The sequence below is a fragment of the Panthera tigris genome, chromosome B3 (genome assembly GCF_018350195.1).
Source record: "Panthera tigris isolate Pti1 chromosome B3, P.tigris_Pti1_mat1.1, whole genome shotgun sequence".
Lineage (NCBI taxonomy): Eukaryota > Metazoa > Chordata > Mammalia > Carnivora > Felidae > Panthera > Panthera tigris.
Genome location: NC_056665.1, coordinates 30,682,253 through 30,706,218, shown reverse-complemented (window position 1 = coordinate 30,706,218; position 23,966 = coordinate 30,682,253). Strand labels below are relative to the sequence as shown.

The following is a 23,966-nucleotide window of genomic DNA, read 5'->3' as shown; positions in this document are numbered from 1 at the left end:
TTATCCCTGTCTCAGGGCTTACAGTGAAAAGCACTGTAGAGCCCTGGCAGCAAGTCAGGTGTCTGACTGCTCAGTTTCAGGATTCCCTGCTTCTGGGCCCCCTGGGCTTGTGGTTCAGACAGACCAGTACTCCCCAGTGTGCAAAGGGGAGGAGGCGGGCCCAGCTGGGAAAGGGCTGTCCGTCATCCCTAGGATGGGCCCAGCTTCCCCTATTAGGATCTGCTTCCTTGTGTGTGGGCACTCTCATGAGCACAGGCACACGCACACCTAGTTACTTACCAGTGGGGAGAATGGATGTGCAGGCCAGGAAGAAGGCTTTAATGGGGGTGTCCTGAGGCTCAGCCATCCAGGGCTGGGACTGGCCTCCTCTTCTCTTTTCTTTGCCCCCACAATGAGGAGAGCCCTGATTTAGTGCCAGGCTTACTGTTGCTCTTGTTTCTTGAGGACAGGAAGTGGGGCAGAAGAGGCCCCTGGGAGAGAGGTGACCAGGGGGAAAGCGAGAGACAGAGACATCAAAACACTTTCTCATCCCTGGTCTATGGTCCTGTGGAGCTACCAGACCTTCCATCAAGCCTGTGTATTCTCTGCAGTTGGGGAAGGAGAGGAAAACAACTCAACCTTGAACAAGTGGCTGGACCGGTGCTATGTAACCTGGATCATGTCACCACCCCTCATGATACAATGAGGCAGGTAATAGGCCCCCTCTGCTCCAAGAGTGAGGCAGGGAGGACAGGGGATGGGCTGTTAGCCTGTCTGTGGCTGGACCTTCTGCCCCTGCCAGTGGAAAGTGGGCTGGGAAGGGCCATAGGAAGGAGGGCAGGTCCTTGCCACTCCCAACCCCCAGGTCTTTCCTCTGCTCTCTCAGTGCTGTAGGGGTCAGTTGAACACTGTGCTTGGAGTCCAGGGGGTAGGTGTGACAGAACCCACTATATGTTCTCACAGTAACTATATGCTGGAACCTAGGCAGGGCACAGAAGAATGTTACCTTTTGTAGTGCACAGAACTGCCCTGCAAGTTCTGCATATTATGGACTCCATTTTACAGATGAGGAAACTGAGGCTCAGAGGGTCACCTGATTGGTCAGTGATGGGACCAATGGGATGGGATTTGAGGCCAGAACTACCTGGCTTTTTGGACTCAGGTCCCAAAGACACCTGGTTTCTGCTCTTGGCTCTATCACCAAATGGTGTTCCCTGGGCCTTGGTGTTTGCCTTTGTCCAGTGGGGCTGGGAGGATGGTTGAGGGCTGTGCCGCAGCCATAGGCTGGAGGGGAGGCTGAGTCTTCTGTCAACTCAGGGTCTGGTAGGTGCTAAGGGTTCTGGTTGAGGCTTGCCACTGTTCTTGGGGGGGAATCCTTCCTAAGCCAAGCGAAGTGAGAGGCTCCTTGGTGCCGTGGTGAGGGATTGGGCTTCTGGGTATAGGCGAAGCCCTTCAGAGCCTCCCACACCCTTTGCTCTTAGCTAGTGTGTGCCTTCTGTTTATCTATCAGGTGACTGCAAGGTGGCAGGGGAGCCCATGGGCACATATGTGGGCCGTCCTGAGGCCTGGAGAGCCACGTTTGAGGATTGAGCATGAAGTAGGTCAGGTGTGAGTTCATTGAATACCTTCTGTTAGTCAGAGTGCTGGGTGCTTTACATACATTACCTCACTTAAGCCTAAAAATAGCCCCATGAGATATGTACTATTACTATTCCCATTTAACAGATAAGGGAGCTGAGGCTCAGAGAGGTTTAGAGACTTGCAAAGATCACACAGCAATAGAGTGGAGGAGCTGGCATTTGAACCTGGAATGAACCAAGTCTGTATTGCTGCTAGGTGGAGGGTAGTTAGATTTCAGGAAGGGCCTCTGGTGGCTGTTCTATTTGGAGAGAGGAGGCCAAGGGTCAGGTGAAAGGTCCAGGTGAGGAAGGGGTGGTTCAGAGTTGAGGCCCGGTGGGGGAGTCCAGCATCCTGCCTAGAGTTGTATGTCTTTGGCTCCTCAAACCTGCCTTAACTCCCCCTCAGGGGAGTGGTGCCCATTCCTTATGGTTCCTGATCAGGCAAAGGCCTGGAGGTGGGACTGTGCAAGGCTCCTCAGAAACAGGGCAGCGTGCCATGCCTGGAGCATCTGGAGACGAGGCTGGAGCGGGGCCCAGGCTATGCAGGCCTCCAGTGTCGGCCTGGAACAGAGGATGTTCTCTAGAATTTGAGCGGGGCCAGGTCTGAGGCTTGGAGGGATGGCTCTCTGGTGGCTGGGGCTGGTTAGAGGCCATGGGCGGGGAAGGGGTGAGAGAGCAGAGGGCATCTGGAGGCTTCTCCCCTCCTTGCTCAGAGCCCCTGTCAATGTAGGCCCAGGGGGTGGTTCTTCTTTCCCTGTCTCCGTTCTTTGCTTTCCGTTTCTCTGCTTCCCAGAGCGGGGAGTGAGAGTGGGGAGCCGGGGGTCCCTCGCCCCTCCCAGGCCCCTCCCTTGGAGGCTGTAAATATTTTATCTCCACCATCTCTGCTGCGGAAATTGCTGCTTTTAACACCTTTTTTTCCTTTTGCTTGATACAAACGAATGCTGGAAAAATTCTGTGCTGGGCGCTCACTCTGTCGCTTCTGCTTGTGCCCAGAGTCCCCTCCAAAAACTCTAATTGCTTTTAAGCTGCGATAGTTGGCAAAAGCAATTTTCTTTACATTATGGAGAAAGGGGGAAAATCCACCACATTTTCTTCTTCCTTTTTTTTCTAACCTTTCGTTTTGAGTTCCTCCTCACGGCTGCTGAGGTTCTGGGAGAGAAATGGAGCAGAGAGAGATGTGGGCGGGGAAGCAGAAGCACCCTTGGAGAGGGCCTTTGGCCATGCTGGTCCTCAGTTTCCCCATCTAGAAGGTGGCTGTATGTCCATTCATTCGTTCAACAGACACTCCCTGAGTACGTCCCCTGGAAGCGGCTTGAGAGCAGGGGCTACCTCTGTTTTTGCTGCCGCATCCCCCCACCCGGCACAGAGCCTGACACATAGTAGGTGCTCAGTTAAGATCAGTTGACTGGATCCGTGGCTCTACTTTGAGCCAGGCACTTTGCCGAGCCCTGGGAGTGCACGGGGTGAATCAGATGCAGCCCCTGGCCACAAGAGCTCACTGATAGGACAGAATCCCCCAGACGAGCATGTTTACGGTGTTACTGAGTCCTAACACACGTGGGTACTGGGTTCTTAGGAGCACAGCATAGGGCTGGCCAGGGGAGTCTGGAAAAGCTGCCCAGAGGAGGCCCTAGGCTGCATCTTGAAGAGGGGAAAGGTGTTTGATGGGTGAACTGAGGCCAACGAGGATGGGATTCCAGACAGGAAATAGCATGTGCCAAGATGAGGGGTGGTGAGCCTAGAGCTGAGTGTGGGGTCAGGCCAGGGAGACGAGGCTGCCCAGTGGGCCTGAAATGCCTGGAAGAGCTTTCCATGGAGGTGGGGAGTTTGGACATGATCTCAAGGGCACAGGGGAGCCCTGGAAGGGTTCTGAGCAGAGGATATGTGAGGATGATCTCTTTGGCTCCACAGGAGGCGTGGGAGAGGAGGGAGTGCTGGCTGGGAGCCTGGTCCTGGCGAGCCGGTGGGGAAAGGGAGGGTGGCAGTGTGATTTTGAGACAGACAAGACAGAGGACCCAAATCCTAGTGCTGATCTCCTCTGCTTGCGAGAGGCACCCCAGGCCTGGAGCCCGGGGTGAGGGTCCCCCCGTACAGGCGTCCAGTTCATAGTCCTCTGCCACCATAATCTGTCAGGTTGGCTTTGCTCTTGGTTCCTCAAGGCATACAGCCCTTTACAGTGTAGAAAGCCCACTCACCTCTGACCCCTCAGGAGATCTCAGAAACCATTCCCTGAGGTGGCAGGACGGTGGCCATTTCCCACTGCCAGCTATAGGACAGGTTTGCCCCAGCGTCCTGGGGACAGGTGGAGATGGGCTGGGGGTTTGAACTCAGGTCGTGGGGCCCCTGGATGGCTGCCCCACCACCTCTGTGGAGCTCTCCTCTGCCCCCAGCCCTCCACCCCTCCCCTTCTAAGCCCCGTGCTCTTTCCCTGTTTGCAGAGCATGTGGGGCTTTTCAAAAGCATTAATGATAGAAAATAAATTGGAATCGGAGAGGAATCATCGCCGGGCATTCTCGGAGGGCCGCCTCTGCCCTCGCGTCTCTCAGCCATATTGAAGCCGGCAGCCAGACTGGAATATGAATGAGTCCGGGGCCAGCATTGCTCTTAATCTGTCGGGGAGCCCTCCCTGGCCAGACGGCACTCACCAGCAGCAAAGCTGTTTGCAATGAGGCCCCAGCGGCTGTGGGGCATCACCAACCAGGACTGATTTCTCTGGGATGGAGTCACAGTCCATTGCTGCAGCGGAGGGGCAGAGGGGGCCTCTGTTAGAGACGCAGCACTGAGGCCATGCCTGGGGTGGGGTCAGATATCCATGCCTGGGCTGGGGAAGGGGGGTCATATGAAACTGCCAGTAGCTCTTCAGGGTCTGGATGCCTCATCTGGGTATTCAAGGCCCTGTGTGAACTTGACTGGCTTTGTCCTGTCTCCTCCAGGAAGCCTTCCTTAATCACTGCCCAGCCCACCCTGGGTTTTCTATTTTTGAGCCTCTTGTGGCCCCTGGAGCAGTCACAAACCTAGTGCCTAAAGGGGACAGGACAGTAGTGAGGGGAGCATGCTGACTGTGAGACAGTAAGGAGGGGTAGAGACTGGCAGTGTGAAGGCACAGGAGCCACCGGTTTGGGAGCGCCGCAATGGGTGCTTTCCTCCTCGAAGCAGCAGGGAGGGTGAGCCCTGGTCTCCTTACTGACACAGGTGTGGGCTGGGCACCTAGGCAGGCTTCCTGTACAGCATCGGGGGCTCGGGGACCTGGGAAGTAACTCAGGGCAGGCTTCTCACTTAGGGATGGGGAAACTGAGGTCTAGAGATGGGTGGTTAGGAAGGGCCCCCTGTTCTGCTCTAAGCACACTGTACATCCATGCTGTCATAACCCTCACAGCAGGACAAGGAGGGCAGGGTTTTGTACCTTAAGAGGAGGAATCCAAGGCTCAGAGTGGCTGGATCCAGGGGGGACACTTTAGGCCTGTGTTTGAATCAGCTTGTTGGAGCCCCAGTGCCAGCTGCCTCTTTCTGGCAGCGTTATGGGGTGCTGAGGTGTGCACTGAGTTGCCTGAGGGGGCCAAGGCACATTTGTGCCCAGAGTGAGCCTAGCTAGGGGCAGGAAGTCTGGGTTCCTGGCCCAGGTCTGCCACCAGCTTCCTGTGTGACCTAGGTAGAGGGCTTTCTCTGTGCCTCAGTTTCTCCCTGGAGGGGTCAGAGTGGGTTTGGAGGAGGGCAGAGCTAGTGGCCTTGGCCTGGCTGCCAGCTCTTCTCAGTGCTTCCATCCAGCCCCTGGGCTCCTTTGGCCCCAGGCCAGGCTCATGATGAAACCTCTCACTTCTGTCCTTTTTGGGGTCACTGTCATGCAGGAGATGGTGACTGTGGCATACCAAGAAGGGCTTGGGCTCTGCAGGCCCTGTTAGCAGTATGAGGTAGTCAGGGCAGCCTGTTCCCTACCAAAGGTGGGAAGAGAGACTCAGGCCACCACCAGGTGGGAAGACTGCCCCAATTCAGGACTCTACACTCAGCTCTGTAGTCTGGAGCCTCACCCCTGCATGACCTTGGCACTTCCTTTCACATGCTCAGAGGGGACTCACAGGGACATCTTGTATAGTCCTGGGGTGTAAGATAGGATAAGCCAAGGCCCAGAGAGTCTGAGAATGAGACTCAGGGTTGCCATTCACTCACTCTGATGTCTCTGGCTCCAGCCTGTGCTCTTACTCCTCCATAGTGGGGAGCTCACCCCCTTCCAAGGCAGCCCTGCCCTGTACATGAGTGAGGTTTGTTCCCCTCCCCTACCATGTGCATAAATTCACATCTAATTGTATGCAGCTTCAAGGCTCACAGACTCCTAAATCCCCACTCCCTGGGGACCCCAGTTAGAAACTCCTGCTTTAATCACTCCCCATGTGACTTAATGTCATCTGTCATGCTGACCTAGGACAGGAAGCTAGGCCATATTCTTTCTGCTCTACCCTGTGAAGGTGCCACTCTGTGCCTGGGGTTGAGCGCTGTGATAACCCATTCATTCTTTCCGCAAACATTGGTCCTGATGCCTTGTCTGTGGCAAGCCTGGGCTGGGCTCTGGGTGCAGAAAGGAGCAAGACCTACCCCCTGCCCCTGGGAAGTCACAAGTGTCAGCACTCACAGCTTGGGGGGTCAGGGCAGGACAGAGGTGCTCCCACCCCAGCCTGTCGGGGAAGGCTTCTTGGAGGACACTGGGAACTGGTCAGGGAGGGAAGGCATCCCTGCAAAGGAAGCAAGTGCAAAGCCTTGGAGTTCTGTCTCTGTCAGGGTGGCAGACGGCCCAGTCGGCTGAGGGTATGGGAGCATTGGGAGGCACTGGGGCAGGCGTGAGGCTAAGGGCCATCTGGGGATGGGTCTCTGGTTTTTGCCAACTGCTCCTGGCCTGTCTGCAGGCCTGCTGGCTGCCTACGTGCCCTAACACACACGCACGCATGCACGCGCGCACGCACACACACACACACAAGCTCACTGACTCTAAATGCAGACATGACTACACACACGCCCTCCACAGTTCACCTCCATCAGCCACACGAACCTCCCTCTCTCTGAGCACTACACACCTGCACACACCAGGCCCCTCTACGTGTACCTGTGGGCTCATCCATCCTTTCTGTTTGTACAGAACCCTGTAAGAGCCCAGAGCTGAGCCTCAAAGTCCCCTCCCCTGGAGTTTTTTTTGCAAAGGTCTCTTCCATGTTGCCCTCACCCTCTGGGCTCCCCTGAGCCTCAGCCTAGGGTTTCCCAAGACTGTGGTGTCCCCGGGTTTTCTGGTCACCAAGGGAAACCTCCCATGCTAGCTCAGGAGGGCCAGAGCCCTGCTGAGGAGCCAGAGGTGCTGGCTTTAGCCCTGCACCGTCTGGATTGTCTGTGTGGCCTTGGGAAACCTTATCTGTCGGCCTTGGTTTGGGGGAGTGGGGATATGGGCTCCAAGCTCTCCAGCCTAGGTTCTCAAACTGGTCCTGGAGCCTGGTGTCCAGGAAGGTGCCTGGGGGCTTTGGGGGCAGGGGTGGGGCTGGATAGGTCCCTTTGTTTTCAACCACAGCAGGGCTGCTTAGATCTGCATTTTATATTAGGGTCCAGGCAGGATTTAAAGGAAAAACCCATTAACTCTTTATTGATTTTGTTTTTCTGATTACAAAAGAAAATCCAGCAACACGTTTGTGGATAAAAGCCCATGAAAGCCCCTTCATCCCTCTTCTAGGAGATGTTCACTGTAACATCTGGATATTGTCCTCCAGCCTTCTGGGGGCATATACCAACAAATTGCTGTTTATAAAAATGGGCTCATTCTGAAATAGCATTGTACAGCTTGAATTTTTTCATATTGTTATACATAGACATGCCTCTTTCTGTCAAATGGCTGCAGAGTATTCCGTAGTATAGATGTGCTATATTTTATGTGAACATTCCCTTATTGATAAGCATTTAGGTCATTTCCAATTTCTTTTTTACTCTTACCAGCAATACTGCTATGAGCATCCTTGGATATTTATACATAACTGTCTGTGCTATAGTTTCTGTAGGAGAAGCTCCTAGAAGTGGGATTACTAGTTTGTAGGGTGTGTGGGTTTAAAATGTTACTCAATATTGCCAAATTACCCTTCCAAAGGTTGAGCCAATTTCCCCTCCTTCCAGTGGTCTATGAGTGTTCATTTTCCTACATCCTTGCCAGCACTGGTTGTTATCAATCATTTTAATTTTTCCCAATCTGATGGGCAAAAAATGGTATCATGTCATTTTCATTTGCATTTCCCTGATTGCTAGCGAGATAGAACATCTTTTCATACATTTATTGGCCAATTTACTTTTTCCTCTGTGGATTTCTAATTCACTGCCAATTTTCTCTTTTTCTGTCTTTTTTCTTATTGATTTGTAGGGGCTCTTTGTATATTAGTGATATTTTCTTCCAGTGTCTCACTTGCCTCTTAACTTGTTTATAGCGTCTTTTGCTGTACAGATGTTTTACGTGTTTATGTACTTGGGTTTATCAAATTTTCACTTTATGGCTTCTGGATTTAATGTCTGGCATAGAAAGGCTTCCCCCACTGCATAAGATTTCATTTCAAATAAGAATTTTATTGCTGAAAAATCTTTGCAGAGCTCCAGTTTGTAGGCTTCTCCTGGCAGCTGCAGCGCTGGCTCTGGGGGAGGGAGGGACAGCCTGTCTGTCCTTTCTTTTTCATTACTGCTGTTCCTTCTGTCTGTCTGGCTTCGGGGTCACGGTCACTCTGTGTCTCTTTGGACCTCTGTCTCTTATGTGGTCTTCTCCCTGGCCAGTACTTTTTGTGTCTCTACTGCTTTTCTATCCCCAGCTGTTTCCCAATGGACAACGGTAATTAGGGACGTGGGATAGCGGCTGTGGCAGTCCTCAGCGGTTTGGAAGGCAGTCAGGGAATGTACCCTGCCCCTCCCCCCAGCCTAGCCCCAAGTCTGTTGGGCTGGTGGAGCAGACCCTGGCCCAATTCTCTCTTTCAGACACACTCATTTCCTGCTGGGAGCCTTAGGGCAATCTCTGAGCCAATCTAAATCCCTCCTCCACCAGGAAGCCTTCCTGGATGCCTCCTTCTTCTGCTTCCACAGTCCTAGACCTGGCCTCTCTTTGTCCTCACTGGTCTTTCCCCATTCTGCCTTCTAAGCCCTGAGCTACGTGGGGCCACCTCCCAGGATCTCGGTTTCCACTTGGGTAAAATAGGTCCTGGGAGTCTGTACCAGCTGCTGAGAGGCATGGCCCATGTGGGATACAGCCAAGCTCTGGGAAGGTGTCCCCTCTTGCCCTTTCAGTACTAGCCCTCCACCAAAAAACAAAGAAACAAAAAAAACAACCAGACACCACAGGGGAGAATTTTCATGTTGCTGACAGAGAGATGGGGACTTAGTTCCACAAGGGTGATGACTGATGGCTAGGGCTCCCTATTTTCTGCCCAGCGCAGGGCCCTAAGCCCAGTGCGAGGCCTGGCTTGGGGAGGTACCCAGGAAAGCAAGAACAGTGCAGGAAGATGCTGAGCCTGGGGGAGGAGGAGGGCAAGCAGAGCATGGCATTCTGGGAGCTCCTTCTGTGTAGCGAGGCGTTTTCCTCGTGATTCCTTATACTAGGGACTGGAGGTGCTCATGGGAACACCCCCATTACCTCCTGGTGACGAGGGCCCCAGGTGGGCTCAATATTGCCTCACCCTGGAGACCTCTGTATAGGGCTGTAGGGAGGGTCTGGGCGGAGATAGCAGCTGGGAGACAAGTCAGGAAAACCTGGAGTCTCCTTGAAACATGGCTCAGAAGCGTGTCACTGAAATCCGTGAGGTAACCTTCTCTGGGCTCCTGCAGCCTTCTTGACTTCTGTCCCAGCACCTTCCTCAAGCCCATGATGGCCCGCCCTAGAGGGTGGGAGTGGTGTACTTTACGTCTCTTTATCCCAAATCACCAAGCAGAAAATAGGCACTTACCAAAAGTAGAATGAATGAATGAATGAATGAATGAATGAATGAATGAAAAGCTGGGTGTGTTGGGTAGAGGGTTCAAGTCTGGGGAAGAGGAGACCTGGGTTCTGGGCTTGACTTTTCGGCTGACTTGCTGGATGACCCCCCCATCCTCATTGGGCCCCATGTCCTTATCTGTTCAGGGAGTGTGGGTCTCTCAAGCTCTGTGGTCCTGTGGCTGTGTCGGCCAGAGCAGGCACATGCCTCCATGTCTCTCTCTCTCTCTGTCTCTCCCTGGCCAGTGCTGCCCTCTTCGGTGGCAGTTTGCTCAGCACCTGCTGGGTGCTGCCCCGTAGCATGGAGCCCACTGTGGCAGCACCTTGGGATAGTGGTTTCCGTGGAAGTCTCGCGTCCCCAGGGTGTGTGGTAATTCTGTTGAACACACAGACCTCTGGTTCCCATGGCTCCCTGGGCTCCACTGAATGGGCAGGAAGCCAGGAGGGCCGGTGGGAAGCCCCCACCTCTGTGGTGGTCTCCTTTGCTCCCCCTGTTGTGAGGCCTGCAGCCAGGATTTCATGTCCTTTCTGGAAGTTGACGCACAGGCAGGCCCCGGGGCCTGGAGAGCTCGTGGCTCCCACCGCATCTCCCTGCCCCAAATCATTGTCATGCTCTGCCTGTGGTCCCATTTCCATAGCAACTCCTCGTGATGGCACTGAGGAGAGGGGGAGCTTCAGGAAGGTGTGGGGAGAAGGAGCAGGAGGCCTGTTCATCATCGTGGAACATGGCAGCTGGGGCTTGGGGTGGTGCTGTGGGGATGGCTTGCCCCACCAGCTCAGGTGGAACTGGGCTCAGGGCCGCCAGCCAGGTGGTCTGGAGGCCTGCCAGGACCAGGGCTGCCCGAGTTGGCTTGTGCCAGTCTACCTGGAGCCAGCTTGGGCAGCCACCGAGGGCACCCCTGCCTGGCTGGACCCGGCTCAGAGGACCCAGGCCTGGGGAAATGCCTTGGTTCTGGTTACCCGTCTGTCCCAGGCTGACACCACTGAGTCCTGCCTTGTCCTCCAGGAACAGCAGCCTTTGGAAGGCACCGCTGGGGCTTGCTGGCAGCAGGGGGCATGGTTTGGGGCTGCTGAATGTGGGGCTAGGCAGGTCCCCTGTTACCGGCTCTACCTGCCTGTAGCTGTGTTGTCAGGTCAGGAAAGCCAAAGTGGGCCCAGAAGCCAGCTCAGTGCCCATTTCTCCGCCTCATTCTGGAGGAGAAGTTTGCAGCCCATGAAACAAGAAGACTCTTGGCTGCAAAGAGTCCTCCCATCTTCACATGGAGGTGAGAAATTCCACCACTCACATCCTAGACTTGATGGAATGTTGATTTTGGGAGGGACCCAGGGGCCTTTGCCGACTCCTGCCCACATGATGGCAGCCACCTCCCCCCCTCCCCCCACTCCCATCCATCCGGAAGGACTTGTGAGTCCTCCTGGGGACTGAGGCCTATGGTGGACAGCGCCATATGGGAACCAAGAGGGAAAGGAGGAGCCAGCCTGGGAAGAACGGAGCTGCCGCTCCTAGTGAGGGCTTCTGGGAGCCAGGCCACGTTAGATGCCAGCTTTCTGTATTTCCCTTCCACCATCGCGGGGCTGTAGCCACTGCTGGGCACCACTTGCACTTGTGTTTTCCTAATTCTTGTCTTTGTGTTGACTCATGTTTGAAGGTGTGTTTCCCAGTGCTCCCCAAGCCACATATCCATGAAGTCACAGCTGTGATGTGCTGTTATTATTATTATTATTATTATTATTAATACATGGAAGAATAAACAGATAGCTGTGAAAATAAAAACATTTGTCTGTGTACCACCTAGAATCCCTTTGCTCTTGCACTCACGGTGGCAGATGTCCCACACTTTGAGAAGCACCGATCAGATGGAAACCTCTTGGTAGCAGCTCAGAAAGGGATTCGGGGATTCACCTGAGGGGTTGAGGAAACTTGACGCTGGGGCGGAAACTCAGCCAGGGAGAGCTGCCTCCGTGGACTCCCAGCCTGAGTCCTGTGTCTGGGGGCCTTGCCAAGGAGACAGAACCCCCTAGTGCCCTCCCTGACTCGTGGAAGTGGCCCTTGGAGAATGGTGAGGGAATAAAGCAGGAGAGGCTGGGGAAGGAAAGGATGGTGGGAGCTGCAGAGGGTCCTTGGGAACCAGGAGGCTGAGGCTTAGGCTCCAGGAGATGCCCCCTGGTGCTCTACCTGCACCCGTCTGTGGGGCCAGCCTCTAGGCCGGCCTCCTGGGCCAGGCTGGGAAGGCAGGCAGGCTCTGGCACTGGCTGGGCACCACGGTGTGCCAGGCCGTGTGCCCCCATCTCTGTTTGTCTTCCCAGTGGACCAGGTGGGAGGACTGGTGTCCCCATTTTACAGATGAGGGAAGTGAGGCTCAGAGACCTGACTGTCTCAAGGTCCTAGAGCCAGTGGGTGGGAAAGCATATTCAGAGCCCCTCCCCCCACTTGGAGCCAGAAACCCCATCGTTCCCAGAGCCCCACCTGCCCCAGCTGGTGGTATATGAGTGTGTGTGTGTGTGTGTGTGTGTGAGAGAGAGAGAGAGAGAGAGAGAGCACTGTGTAAATTCCAGTGTGTGAGTGATGTATAAATGTGTCGGTAAGTGTATGTATGTATACATGTGAGAGCATGTATGTGTGTAAGCATGAGTACAAATGTGTCAGCGAGTGAGAGCACATGCGCACGCGCACGTGTGTGCGATGGATGTTTATTGCCCAGCCAGGTGTAATCAGACCCATTTGTGTGCATGGCCCCCTACTGCTCCCTAGAATTGTCCCCTGCTGCCTGGCCGTGGCTGACAGCTCATCTCTTTCTCCCACAGCCTCCTGTGCCCACAGGCCCTGAGGCTCCGGTGCCCACAGGCAAAGAGGGCGACTGAGTCAAACCCAGGCTGACCCCAGCCCATTTGCATTCCCCAAACGCCTGCCTGACCTGAGGTAAGAAGCCACTGTGGGCCGCAGGGCAGAGTGGGGGTGGCATGGGCCATGGGGGCAGGTATGGGGTCCCCAAGGGAGAGGCCGTAGGGAGGCTGTGGAAAAGTAGTCTTTCTTGGGGTGTCCCCATCTCTCTGGCCCCACATGAAGTCAGGTCCGGGAGGTTTGATCAGGTAGTGCCACCTTCTGTTAGCCCTTGCTATGGCAGGGCTCTGTCCGCTAGCTCAGAAGCCTGGAATGTTCTTCTGAGTGACGTGGTTTCATGGACGCACTGGCTAATGGGTTCCCGTGTTGTGTGGGAGGTCACTAATGGTGAGCAGAAGGGATTGTCCTTGGTTCTGTCACATTGTTGACCAAATGCATGCATGACTTCAGGTCAGGAGGGAGCAGGAGCGTGTGGATTGAGACCGGGTCCGAGAAACTGTCAAGAGGAGCTGGTACTGGCTCCCACATGTGGACTTTAAACGGACCTCCAAGCCAGAGTCTGCGCACAGATCCAGACACCTTCGGGGCAGGCTGAGGCTCAGTGCCAGTCGTGTGCATGTGACAAGTACTGGCAGCCAGGTGACCTTGGCTTTGTGTGAGCAGTGCGGGTGGCCACTTGGATTGTATCATGAAGAGTAGGACATTCAGAATGTGGGAGGTGATAGGCCCTCCCACTGTGTCCCAGGTGGGGTAATATGGAGAAACTACAGCAAGTGCTGAGGGGGAAGGAAGGAGCTGGGCTGCTGCTTGACCTGACTCCTGGCTTGCTTGTGACCTTGGGCGAGTGACTTCTCCCCTTTATCTGGGCCGGTCTGCTGCTGTTCTTGACAGGCTTCTGGGACCCGTGAGAAAGCTGCTGAGGGACTTCGCTAAACAGAAGGAATGCTAGGGGAAGGCTGGGGGCAGCAGGCTGGACTGGACCGTTATCATTATTTTCAGAGGAAGGAGACCCAGAGGCTCTGTAGGGCAGTGGGCCTCGAACCCCATCTCCTGAAGGATTAGGTGAAAGCCATGGTGTGGCTGAGGCTCAGCCAACACTGTCCTCCCACCCAGGAAGCTGGTGAGGTGTGGCAGGAAGTAGACAGCTGGATTTCCTTCCAGAAACTAGGCCTTGCTTTGAAGTCCAGTTGTCTCTGTCAAGAGATTCTTGCTAATCAGTCAGTTCTGAGTGGAATGAGCAGCTAATTAGCCCCTCTGGTTTAACCTGTAATTGCTGCTGGGAGATGGGGAGAAGGATGTGGTCAGGGTTCTCCGCAGGGCTACCAAGGGCGATGGGAGGGGTGTGGGCAGGGGCGGAAGAGAGGCCGGGCTTTGCCCCTAGCCTCGTCAGGGGCCACAGTATCCTTCTTGCTGCCCAGGGGGACGGCACCGGGCACCAGGAAGCTCAGCGGGCAGAGATACACTAAGAAATGAATGCAGGGAGCTTGGAGGAGGGAAGAGCTGGGCTGAGCCTTGTAGGCTAACGGGTTCTTTTAAAATGTTCTAGTTTCCTGATTATTAAAAACAAAACAAAACAAAACAAAACAACACAACAGCACGTTCTCTATAGAAAATGTGAGTATTTGGGTGTTTTGCCTGTCAGTCTTTTACCAAATATGTATTTGTGACATAATTGGGATCAGACTGTACTTACTGTTTTCTAACCTGCCTTTTGTACTTAATACTATACCAAGCTCATTTTCCCATCATGAAATACTCTCTGTAATGTGATTTTTAATGGCAGCGTAATGTTCCAGCCTGTGTGTGGTATCTCTTGTGTAACAGTTCTGTTACATATTTTGATTGTTTCCAATGTGTGTCATTATAAATAGTGCCTGCATGAACAGGATGATGTATGTAGAGTTATGATGGGCAGACAGGGTTTAGGGGAGGGGGGGCCCAGGTGAAGCAAAGGTATAGAGGAAGGGGGCTTTGGAGTGTCTGGGGAGTGACGTGCCTAGGAGGGAGCCTCTGAGGTGTGCTGAGGGGCTGAGACCTGGCCCAGCCAAGCTCTGGAGGAAGCCAGGGCTGCCTTGCTGACTCTTGCCTCCCATGCCCGCTCCCCTGCCAACTCCTTTGGTACTCCCGTGGTAAGAGGGGAGGAGCAGGATGGCAGGGTGGGGGAAGGCCAGGCAAAGCTGAGGGTCCCAGATGCCGCAGCCCTTGACTTCTTGCTCACTGGCAGGATCAAGGGCATTTAAACCAAGCCCTTCTGTCTCTGGCGAGCCCTGCTCAGGTCTCCACCTTGCAGGAAGGGTGTACACACTGGCTCTGAACATTTATTGACTCCTGAATCAGAGAGACCCTCCTTCATCCCCGTGGTGGGCAGTGGGAGGTGACCCCTGACCCTGAAGAGCCAGGGAGGGAGGCTTGGCATGGGGTGTCACTCTTAGGAGGCTTCTCTGCCCTCTGAGTGCCCCATCCCCAGCTGGTGGCCCTATCCCCAGGACTCCCCTCCCTTGTGCACACATGTCCACCCAGCATGTGAATGAACCATGCTCAGTGGAATCACTTGTGGGCATGGCTCTGTTTCTCCCCAAAGACTGTGGGTCTCTTGGGGCCAACGTAGCCTGATTTTCCCCTTTGATCCCTTGTGATGAATACCAGGTACTGCACAAGTGCTTGCGGAAGTTGTTCGTTCTTTCAATGACTCGTTCATTGTTCATTCGACACATACTTATTGAACAGCTGCTGTGTGTCAGGCACCATTCTACATGTCCAGCATTCATGGGTGAATAAGTTAGACCAGGTCATTGTCCTCATGGCGCTTAAATTCTAACAGAGTAGACAGGAAAAAACCAGATTAAGTAAATTCATCACATAAGGTTAGGAAGTAGTAAGTGCCATGGAGAGAAATAAGGCAGGACAAGAGAGCGGGCGAGCAGTGGAAGCCATTCTCTGCAGGGTGTCAGGAAAAGGCATCTCAGGTCAGGTGCCCTTGGAGCAGGGACCCGAGGAGAGGGGACAGGCCTCAGAGCTCGGACAGGCTCTGAGCTGGGTAAGAGGGGCTGAGAAAGAGGGCTTGCAGGGCCTTGAGTTAGTATGGATGGAGGTGATTTATGGCTCAGAGGCTCCTTCTCACTGTCCCATGGGGAAAAATCCAGGGTGGGGCAAGAGTAGAGGCTGGCAGGTGGCTAGGAAGTCCCAGCATCAGTCCAGAGAGAGATGGCTGGCAGGACCTGGGTGGGGGGCAGGTAGGTGTGGCTGATCATGGCAGGGTGAGGATGGGCTGCGGGCTAGGAGAGATCTAGGAGAGATCAGAGCCTGACAACAGGGTGGGTGGTGCAGTCTTTGACGGAGCAAGGGAGGGCCGGGGGACGGGTTTGGAGGGCAATGAAGAGTCCTGTTTGGAAGTGGTGTGTTTTGAGATGCCAATATCCACACAGCTGCACAGACCACGGGTATGTGAGGCTGCAGCTGAGGCAGACGCTGGGGTTGGGTGTGTGAAGGAGGGAATTGTCAGCATCTGGTGAGGGGTGTTTTAAAGCTTCTGAGTCTGGACAAGGTCATGAGTCTGGGCCTCACTGCTTAGGGTGAATCCAGCCCCTGGAGGCTCCCTGCCCATGGGGGTGCCTTGCAGCTGGCTTTACCAGCCCAGAGAAACTGCATCCAGCCACCCTCCCAGCTGCTCCTCCCAATGGCCTAATGGTCGGCTCTGTCATTTTGTAACATTCTTCAGGGCTGCTGTGGGCAGGAAATGGGATGCGGGCCCAGGCCTCTCCCCCTTTCCCTGCAGAGGAGCGTCATCCGGTGACTCTGGAGCAGCCCAGGCCCCTGGGAGCCCTACTGGTGGTCATTGCTGCAGGCCTGCCTTCATGCCATGCGCAGGGGCTCCTTGCTGTCTGCGGTGGAGCTCCAGACTCCTCCTCCTGGGTATTCAGGGCCGTTCATGATTTGGTTCCTGTCTTCCTTCTTTCCAACAAGTGACCCTTGTCCTCCGTCCCTGCACACACGAGGTTGGGTCTTCCCTTCCCTTCCCTCCATCTAGAAAACTTTTCTCATCACTAGCCAAACCCCGCCCTTTCCAGGATGCCTCCCCCGCTCTCATACCCACTTTGGCCCCTTTGAATGGCTGTCGTTACCTTTCATCTAGTGAGCTACCCTGTCATTTTACTGTCGTCATCCCTACTTTGTCTTAACCTTTGCTCTCCTCACCATCTCCTGCCTGTCTCCTGCCTGAGTGCTGCCCCTGCCCTCCACTGTCGAAGCTCTTCCCAAACGGAATCCGGCTCAAGCCCTGGAGCTCTCCGGGCTGGGGTCCCAAGCCTGGCTCTGCATCAGGACTACCCAGGGATGTTATTAAAGGGGGATCCTCAGGGGCCCGCAAGGACCTTCTGACCCAGAGTCACTGGGGGAACCCAGGAATCTGGATGGCTTACAAGCACCACAGTCACTCCTGATGGTTAGCCGGGTTGGGATGCCCCAACCCAGACTCAGACTGGGCGAGTGCAGGTGTCCCTGAGAGTCTGGCCTCTGACCTTTATGTACACTCCGGCAGGGATGGGGACCTCACTCTCTCCAGGCCAGCCCAGGCCTTGGAGCAGCTCTGATGTGGACGGAGCTCTTCCCTGTGCTGACTGAACTCAACCTGCCCCCCACCTCCCCCACCGAAGCCTCTCTGGAGGGGTCTGGGCTCCACATGGGGCAGGGGCCGCGTTTGGCACTCAGAAGCTCTCCTTTCCTACTCGCAGGGCGCTGGGGGGACTACCATGAGGTGGGGACTCGGGTGATGTCTGTGGCTTGATAGGGGAGTCACCTTCTACCACGTCTGCCTGCCTGGAGCAGCTCCCCCAGTGTTGAGGCCCCGGTTGCAGTCACACCTCCAGCCCTCTGTGCCTCTCCGCTGACATCCCCCAGGTCTCTGTGCCTCTCTGCTGACCTAGTGGCCACCATGGGTGTTTCGAGAGCGTGTCCCATTCCTCATCTTATATCATCTTTATCACAGCCGTGTGGAAGGTGGATGCTGGTATGCCATCTGTCCTAATGAGTACTCATTTAGTGCCTATGCTGTGCCGAGCGGTGTGCTGGGGATGATGGCAACAAGCCAGGATTTAGAGAAGGGTGGGGGCTCATCTGGTGCCACCCAGCTGCTGAGGGCCCGAGTTAGCACAAAAGCCCAGGGGTGTGGGTGTCGCAGTGTGCTAGGTCTGGTGGACAAAGGATGGGGGTGCTTAAACGGACACTCGTCTCACAGCTCTAGAGGCTGGAAGTCGGAAATCACCGTGTCGGCAGGGCTCTGAGGGCAGGGGCTCTCTGTGACTTGTAGATGGCTGCCTTTCCCGTGTCTTGCCCTATCGTCTTCCTTCCGTGTGGGTCAGTGTCCAGATTTCCCTTTCTTTTAAGGACACAAAGCCATATGAGATTAAGGGCCCACCCTACTCTGCTATGAGCTCATGCTAATTAATTAATTACATCTGCAATGACCCAGTTTCCAGATAAGCTCATTTTGAGGCATTGGGGTTTAGAAGTTCAACATGTCAATTTGGGGGGACGCAACTCAACTCATAACAGTGTGCGAGTAGCCTAGGATTTCCACAGCAATGACCTGTCCCACAGTGGACCAGGCAGCCTGCGTGGTGGTGAGTATCTCATGCTGTGAGGGGTGCGAGGGGAGTGTCAAGGCTGCCCTGAGCCATCAGGGATACAGAGAGGAGATTCCGACATCAGGACCAGGACCTGGGCTTCTCGGAGGTTTGTTTCAGCTTAGCATATTAATGGGGGCCTAGGAACATGGCTCCTGGCGTGGGCCCCCCACAAGCCAGTCCCTGTGCACTCTGGGTGGAAGTCGGGGCTGGGACTCCCTGGCTGCTGCACCCCCTGGCTGGGTGAGCTCAGGCAGTTGTTTTCCCTGCTGGGCCTCAGTCTACCTGACTGAATTGTCACAGGCTTGTTTTTGTCATAGGCCTCTAGTGAGGCTTGAAGGAGAGAGTGAATAGGAAGCTGCTTTGCTTTTGTTCATTTTCTTTTTCTTTTTTTTTTTTTTAATTTTTTAATGTTTATTTTACTTTTGAGAGAGAGAGAGCGAGAGAGAGAAAGAGAGAGACAGAGTGTGAGTGGGGAAGGGTCAAAGAGAGAGGGAGACACGGGGATCTGAAGCAGGCTCCAGGCTCCAAGATGTCAGCACAGAGCCTGACACGGGGCTTGAACCCATGGACCGTGAGATCATGACCTGAGCTGAAATTGGTGCTTAACTGACTGAGCCACCCAGGCGACCCTCTTCTGTTCATTTTTATTTGTTGACTCTGTAGGTGTTATATTAAGTGCGGCTGTTTGCTAGGCCCTGTGCTGTCCCGGGGACACAGAGATGAGATGGTCATAGTCCCGGCCCTCAAGGAGCACACAAGACATGGTGGGGGGCAGGCGGGTGAAAATTAAGCCCCCTGTGGAGTCAGACTGCCTGGGGTCCCAGTCCCAGGTCTGCCTCTCGGCGCTGAAGTTATGAATTCAGTCTGTTTACTTAAGTAAACAGGGCCTCAGTCTTTTCATTGGTAAATTGGGAACAATAGTAACACCCGCCTTGTGTGGATTAGTAGGTTGGTGCACATAAGGGCTTAGAGCAGTGTCTGGCACATAGTAAATGCTCAATAAACATAATTCTAAGTCATCAGTACAGGACAGTGTGATAGAGGGTGGTAGAGGGGCTTATGGGGAGCTATGCATTGTTAGGCTCTGGGAACCCAACAGATGTGGCCCCTTGCTTGTGTGGGTGCCCTATCATCCTGTTAACCCTTTAGCCCTTTGCCACCTTTTGCTCTGAGTGTGGGATGGTGAGAGGGATGTGGGGCAGGTGGGCCCAAAGGGAGAGGTTCGAGGCCTTCTTACAGTCACAGATGGGGGTCTGGAGGGCCTGTGCGGCAGCTGCTGCCACTCCTGCCTCTGCCTCTGGGGTGCTCTGCAGTCATGGAAGGGGTCCTGGGGTGCTTGGCTTTTGTTAGCCTTTGTGTTTAGTCCATGGGTTTCGTTTCGGGGAGAGAAGATGGTGGGGAAGCCAAATTAAAATTCCGCTTCAAGAAGTGAACAACTTCCCAATTAAAGGATTCTTATTTTGAGATGCCTTGGAGGCCTTTTCAATCAAGAGGCTCTTCTGAGTAAGAAAAGGGCTTGAGCTGGGGTTGGAGAGGCGGGGCGGAGCCTGAGCTGCAGCCAGTGGGGTGGGGGATGCGGAAGATGCCCAGCCTTGGGAACCATGGCTCTGTGTGATGGGTGAGGTAAAGCTGTAGCTCTTTTTTGCTCGCCAGCGGGGGGTGGGGGCTGGCATCGAGAGGGTAGAGAAGGGGGAACAGTCCCCACTCGAACCCCCTCAGCCCTTAAGCCCTCTCTGGCCCCAGCCTGCATGCACCAGTGCCCTCCACCAGGACCCTTCTCTCTTTCTCAGCTGGCCCTGTGCTCTTGCACTCAGGCCAGATGGAGCTGGGAGGAGGCTTGGGCGGGGTGTGTGTGTGTGTACGACAGTCTGTAATGGTGGAGGTGGCCTGGACCTTGTGCTTAGGGGCAGCCAGAAGGGGGGCAGCATCCTCTTGGCCTCTGAGATTGGTTCCCTGGTGCCTATGTCATGCCTGTTACCCTGATGCAGGCCCTCCTGTTGACATCTGGTTGTAGCTCTGGTGCTGTCTGGTGGGTGTGGCCACTTGCCTTTTGGCCTGGCACCCCACCCCTCACTAGCCAGCTGGTCTCCTGGGAGGCTGGATCTGCCCTGGTTTAGGCTGAGTATCTGCTGGGTGTCCCAGGAGGGACACATCCTCAGATTCTGCGAGAGTAAGCCAGCCTGGCTCAGCTATTGCCTGAACCCTATTTACAGATGAGGAGCAGAGGCTCAGTGAAGTGCGGTGACCCCTCAACACAGAGAGGGCTTCTTGCTGAAAGGGGCTTCTCTTCCTCTGTCCCCTGAGGCCTTCCAGGTCACTAAACAGAAAGGAGCTGGAGGGGACATTGGCCAAAGCCCTCCCCTCGGTGGACAGGCCGGGCCTTTAGCCCAAGCCCCACAGGGTCTGCCCCCAGGAGTTGCCAAGGTCATTTGAGGAGACCTGCCATGGATGGCTCCGCCATCCAGGTGATGTGGAGGGTGGTGGGAGTATTTTCAGCCCACACCTGCCATCCCCCTCCCCTAGCATGTCCTACTTTCTGGGAGCCACTGCAGCGAGGCTGTCTGTGTAAATACCCAGAACTGGGAGAGCTGGGCCCCTCTGAAAGGTCAACAGACCATGTAGTTGCTCCCCAGAGCCAGTAATTGGGAGAGCATGATGCACTGGTTGGGGACAGGGAGGGGGCCATCCAGTAGCCAGGGAGAGGGTGGGCCATCGGGGAGGATGGGGTGGATGCTCCAGACCTCAGGGGAGTTGTCCTGCTCAGGCACTCTGACCAGGCTGGGAGCTGGCTAAGTTCCAGCCCTGCCACTTACTGTGTGTTCTTTTTTTTTTTTTTTTTAAAGTATTTATTTATTTTGGGGAGAGCACAAGCAAGGAAGGGGCAGAGAGAGGGGAACAGAAGATCTAAAGTGGGTTCTGCTGACAGGCTGACGGCAGTGAACCCGATGCAGGGCTCAAACTCACAAACCGCGAGATCATGACCCAAGCAGAAGTCAGATGTCAAACCGACCGAGCCACTCAGGTGCCCCCAGCCTGTGTGTTCTTGAGCAAGTGACTTGCCTCTCTGGACCTCAGTTTCCTCCTGGGTGGCACAGATAACAGTGGAGCTGAGGTGGTAAGGGTCACAGAGGATAGTGTGTGTGATGTGGAGGGCTGGCGGGCCGTGTGTGTGGAATGTGGGTTTGTGGACTGTGTCTTAACACCATTTGGTGGGACTGGTCCCTGTTCCAGCCCTGCCTCTTGGGAGGGGCTTCACTTCTCTTAACCTCACTTTCTCCATCTGCATAATAGGCATATGATACCTTTCTCGCAGGGGTCTGTACTCCATCATTGGGTGTCCTCTTTGACCTTCCCCCGACTCATTTAATGAGCCCATTCTTCCTGAGTACCTGGTGGGGTTTGCCTGGGCTTGGTCGCCACAAAATGAGTAGGTGACATGGTCCCAGCTTTTAGTTAGCAATGTGAAGTTAGAGAGCCAGAGGAGATATGCTGTGAGGCCCCAGGAAAGGGAGATAGGAGCTGGAGATGTCAGGGAGGGCTTCCTGGAAGAGGCCAGACCTTAGTGTTCAGGAGGAATTGGGAAACAGGTGGGGCAGGGAGGAGTATACAGAGGGCAGGAGAGCAAGCGCAGGGCAGCTTGTGAGCTCCTGAGAGCAGGCAGTGGGAGGGGGTATAGGTCAAAGCCCAGAGAGGTCCCAGCCCTGGAGCCCTGATGGGGGTAGGGGAGTTGGGAGGGGGACAGCTGTGTCCAGACATAGGACAGGGGGACAACAAACATGTGGCCTCTATCCCAGCACGGAGCTTGGCACGGGGCCTGTGGGGAGGGTGGGATTCAGTGTAGGGTCCGTGCACAGACAGGAGTCCCCAGGCTGCAGGGGCTTAGGTGGGAGGTTTGAAAGCCTTGTGTGAGGCCTAGGAAGGGGCTGGTGGCAGCTTCCCAGAATGTCAGGGTAGGCCTGTGGGGAAGCTCTACCTGGAGCTGGGGGTCAGCGTGAGAGCAGTATCTAGCCACGATTCAGGAACCAGGAGGTCTGGATTCTTGAGGCCAAGAGACCAAGGAATGGAGAAATAGGAGGGTCTCTGGCAGGCTGCGAGGGCTGGAAAACTCACCTTTATTGAGCACCCACTGTGTGCCAGGTTGAGTCAGACTTGCTCTGAACTTGGGCTTGCACAACAGCCCATAGAGGGGGCTGGCACTTAGCCTCATCCTAAGGTGTTGGAAACTAGGCTGATTGGCTAGTGACTCACCTGCCCGGGTCATATTTCAAATCTGAACTCCAAACTTCTTGCCTTTTCAATGGCCCCACAGTACTCCCCAGGGCTGTGGTTTTTAGAGGCGATGACTTCAGACTTCCCTGGGTAAGCTCAGTAAAGGGACATCCAAATATGCGGTCTCCTTGGTTTTATCTCTCTTGGCGGGGCTCAGAGGTTGAGGGTGTGCCAAATGTCACGCAGCACTGGGGGCTGCAGTGCCTGGCTCCCTGGAGAGGAGATGTGTGCCCCTCACCTCTGTGGAGTGTGGTGGCCCCTGCCAGGCCCCACCAGGTCTATGGACAGAGGAGTCTTTCCATCCACGAGCCAACTCAGGTCTCTTAGTCACTGAGGGAGGCTTTAAAATCTCAGCCCCAAATTAAAACCTATGAGTGCTTCAAAACAATGAAAAATTTCCCTAATAAAAGAGGAGGCACACTCAGGCATGTCCTAAATGAATGGAGTGACTTCCGGGATTAATCCAGGATGTATGGGAGGGCGCCCAGCCGGGAAAAGCGTGCGATGGAGATTGTAACAAATTGTTTGCTCTCAAGAGGAATAATTCTTAATGTGCACTGGCCGCAAGCGGAAGGCACCTTGGCCGCTGGCAGCCACAGTCCCTCATTAGCTGGCCCTGAGCAGGGTCTCCGCTAGGGCGGCCTTACCTCTAGGCCTCTGGGCCTTCAGTGATGACCTTCCAACCCCATAAGCCAGTTGAGTGGGAGTGAGTGGGCCCCAAATCTGTCCTTAGAGCACCTGCCCCAGGGCCTTTAGAATCCTGCTTTCTCTCTGGGCTCTGTGCCCTTGGCTAGGTGGGAGGGGCGGTGCTTGCTGAACAGTATTTCCTCCTCCCCTGCTGTGTGCAGGCTCTTCCTCTAGGACCTCCTGAGACTCAGGCCTGCCCATTCCTCCACCTCGGATCACTCTGGGCATCTCTGCACAGACGTGTCTCAGTTTACCTGTCTGAGCTTGGGCAAGTGCTTCCTCCCCAGCTCCCTGGTCTCAGGCACAGGAGGAGGTGGGGGCAGCACAGTTCTCCCCAGCCAGCCCTCCAGCCTCTTCCTTAGTCTTAGTGCTGAACCTGGGGAAAAGAGGCTAAGCCAGTTCTCACTGTGGAACACCACCTCTAAGGTGTGAATGCTGGAGAAAGGCCTCCTGTGGCTCACTTCCCACCCCCAGCTGGGGTGTGGCCCGCACAGAGACAAGAGCACCAGTTTCTGAGTGAGACAACCTGAAATTTGGGCCCTAGCTCTCCACTCTCCAACTGTGGCACCCAGGCACCCACGGTCTTTCCCAGCTTCCTCGTCTTTAAGATGGGAATCTTTTTACCCTCACCATCGGCTCACAGTTCTGAGAGCACGATCTCATTCAGCCACACAACAGTCCTAGGGAGTGGGTCCTGTTATCATCCCCACTATGCATTTGAGGAAACTGAGGCTCAGAGAGGTCAAGTGAGTTGCACGGAGTAAGGTTGGACCACGACTCAGACCTGGGTCTCTGAGTCCCTGTCACTGCTTCATAAAGTTGTTTAGAGAAAGGGGCCCAGATCGTGGGTGCTGCTCTGTAGACCTCATCTCCACCTGCTCCCTTTCCTCTGCTGAAGAGGTGCTGAGGCCCTTCAGAGGTTGAGGCAGGAGACACTGGGCACAGGGAGCCCCGGCCCCCTTCTGGCCAACCCCCTC

General features: G+C 54.9%; 1 non-coding gene across 1 annotated transcript in view; it reads left to right on the top strand.

Annotated features, from left to right (window-relative positions):
- Nucleotides 1-12,244: 12,244 nt before the first annotated feature.
- LOC102949500 overlaps nt 12,245-23,966 on the top strand; it is a 109,386-nt gene continuing 97,664 nt past the window's right edge. The window contains exon 1 of the transcript XR_006218483.1: nt 12,245-12,487. This is a non-coding gene — a transcript (uncharacterized LOC102949500). The remainder of the gene's footprint in view (nt 12,488-23,966) is intronic.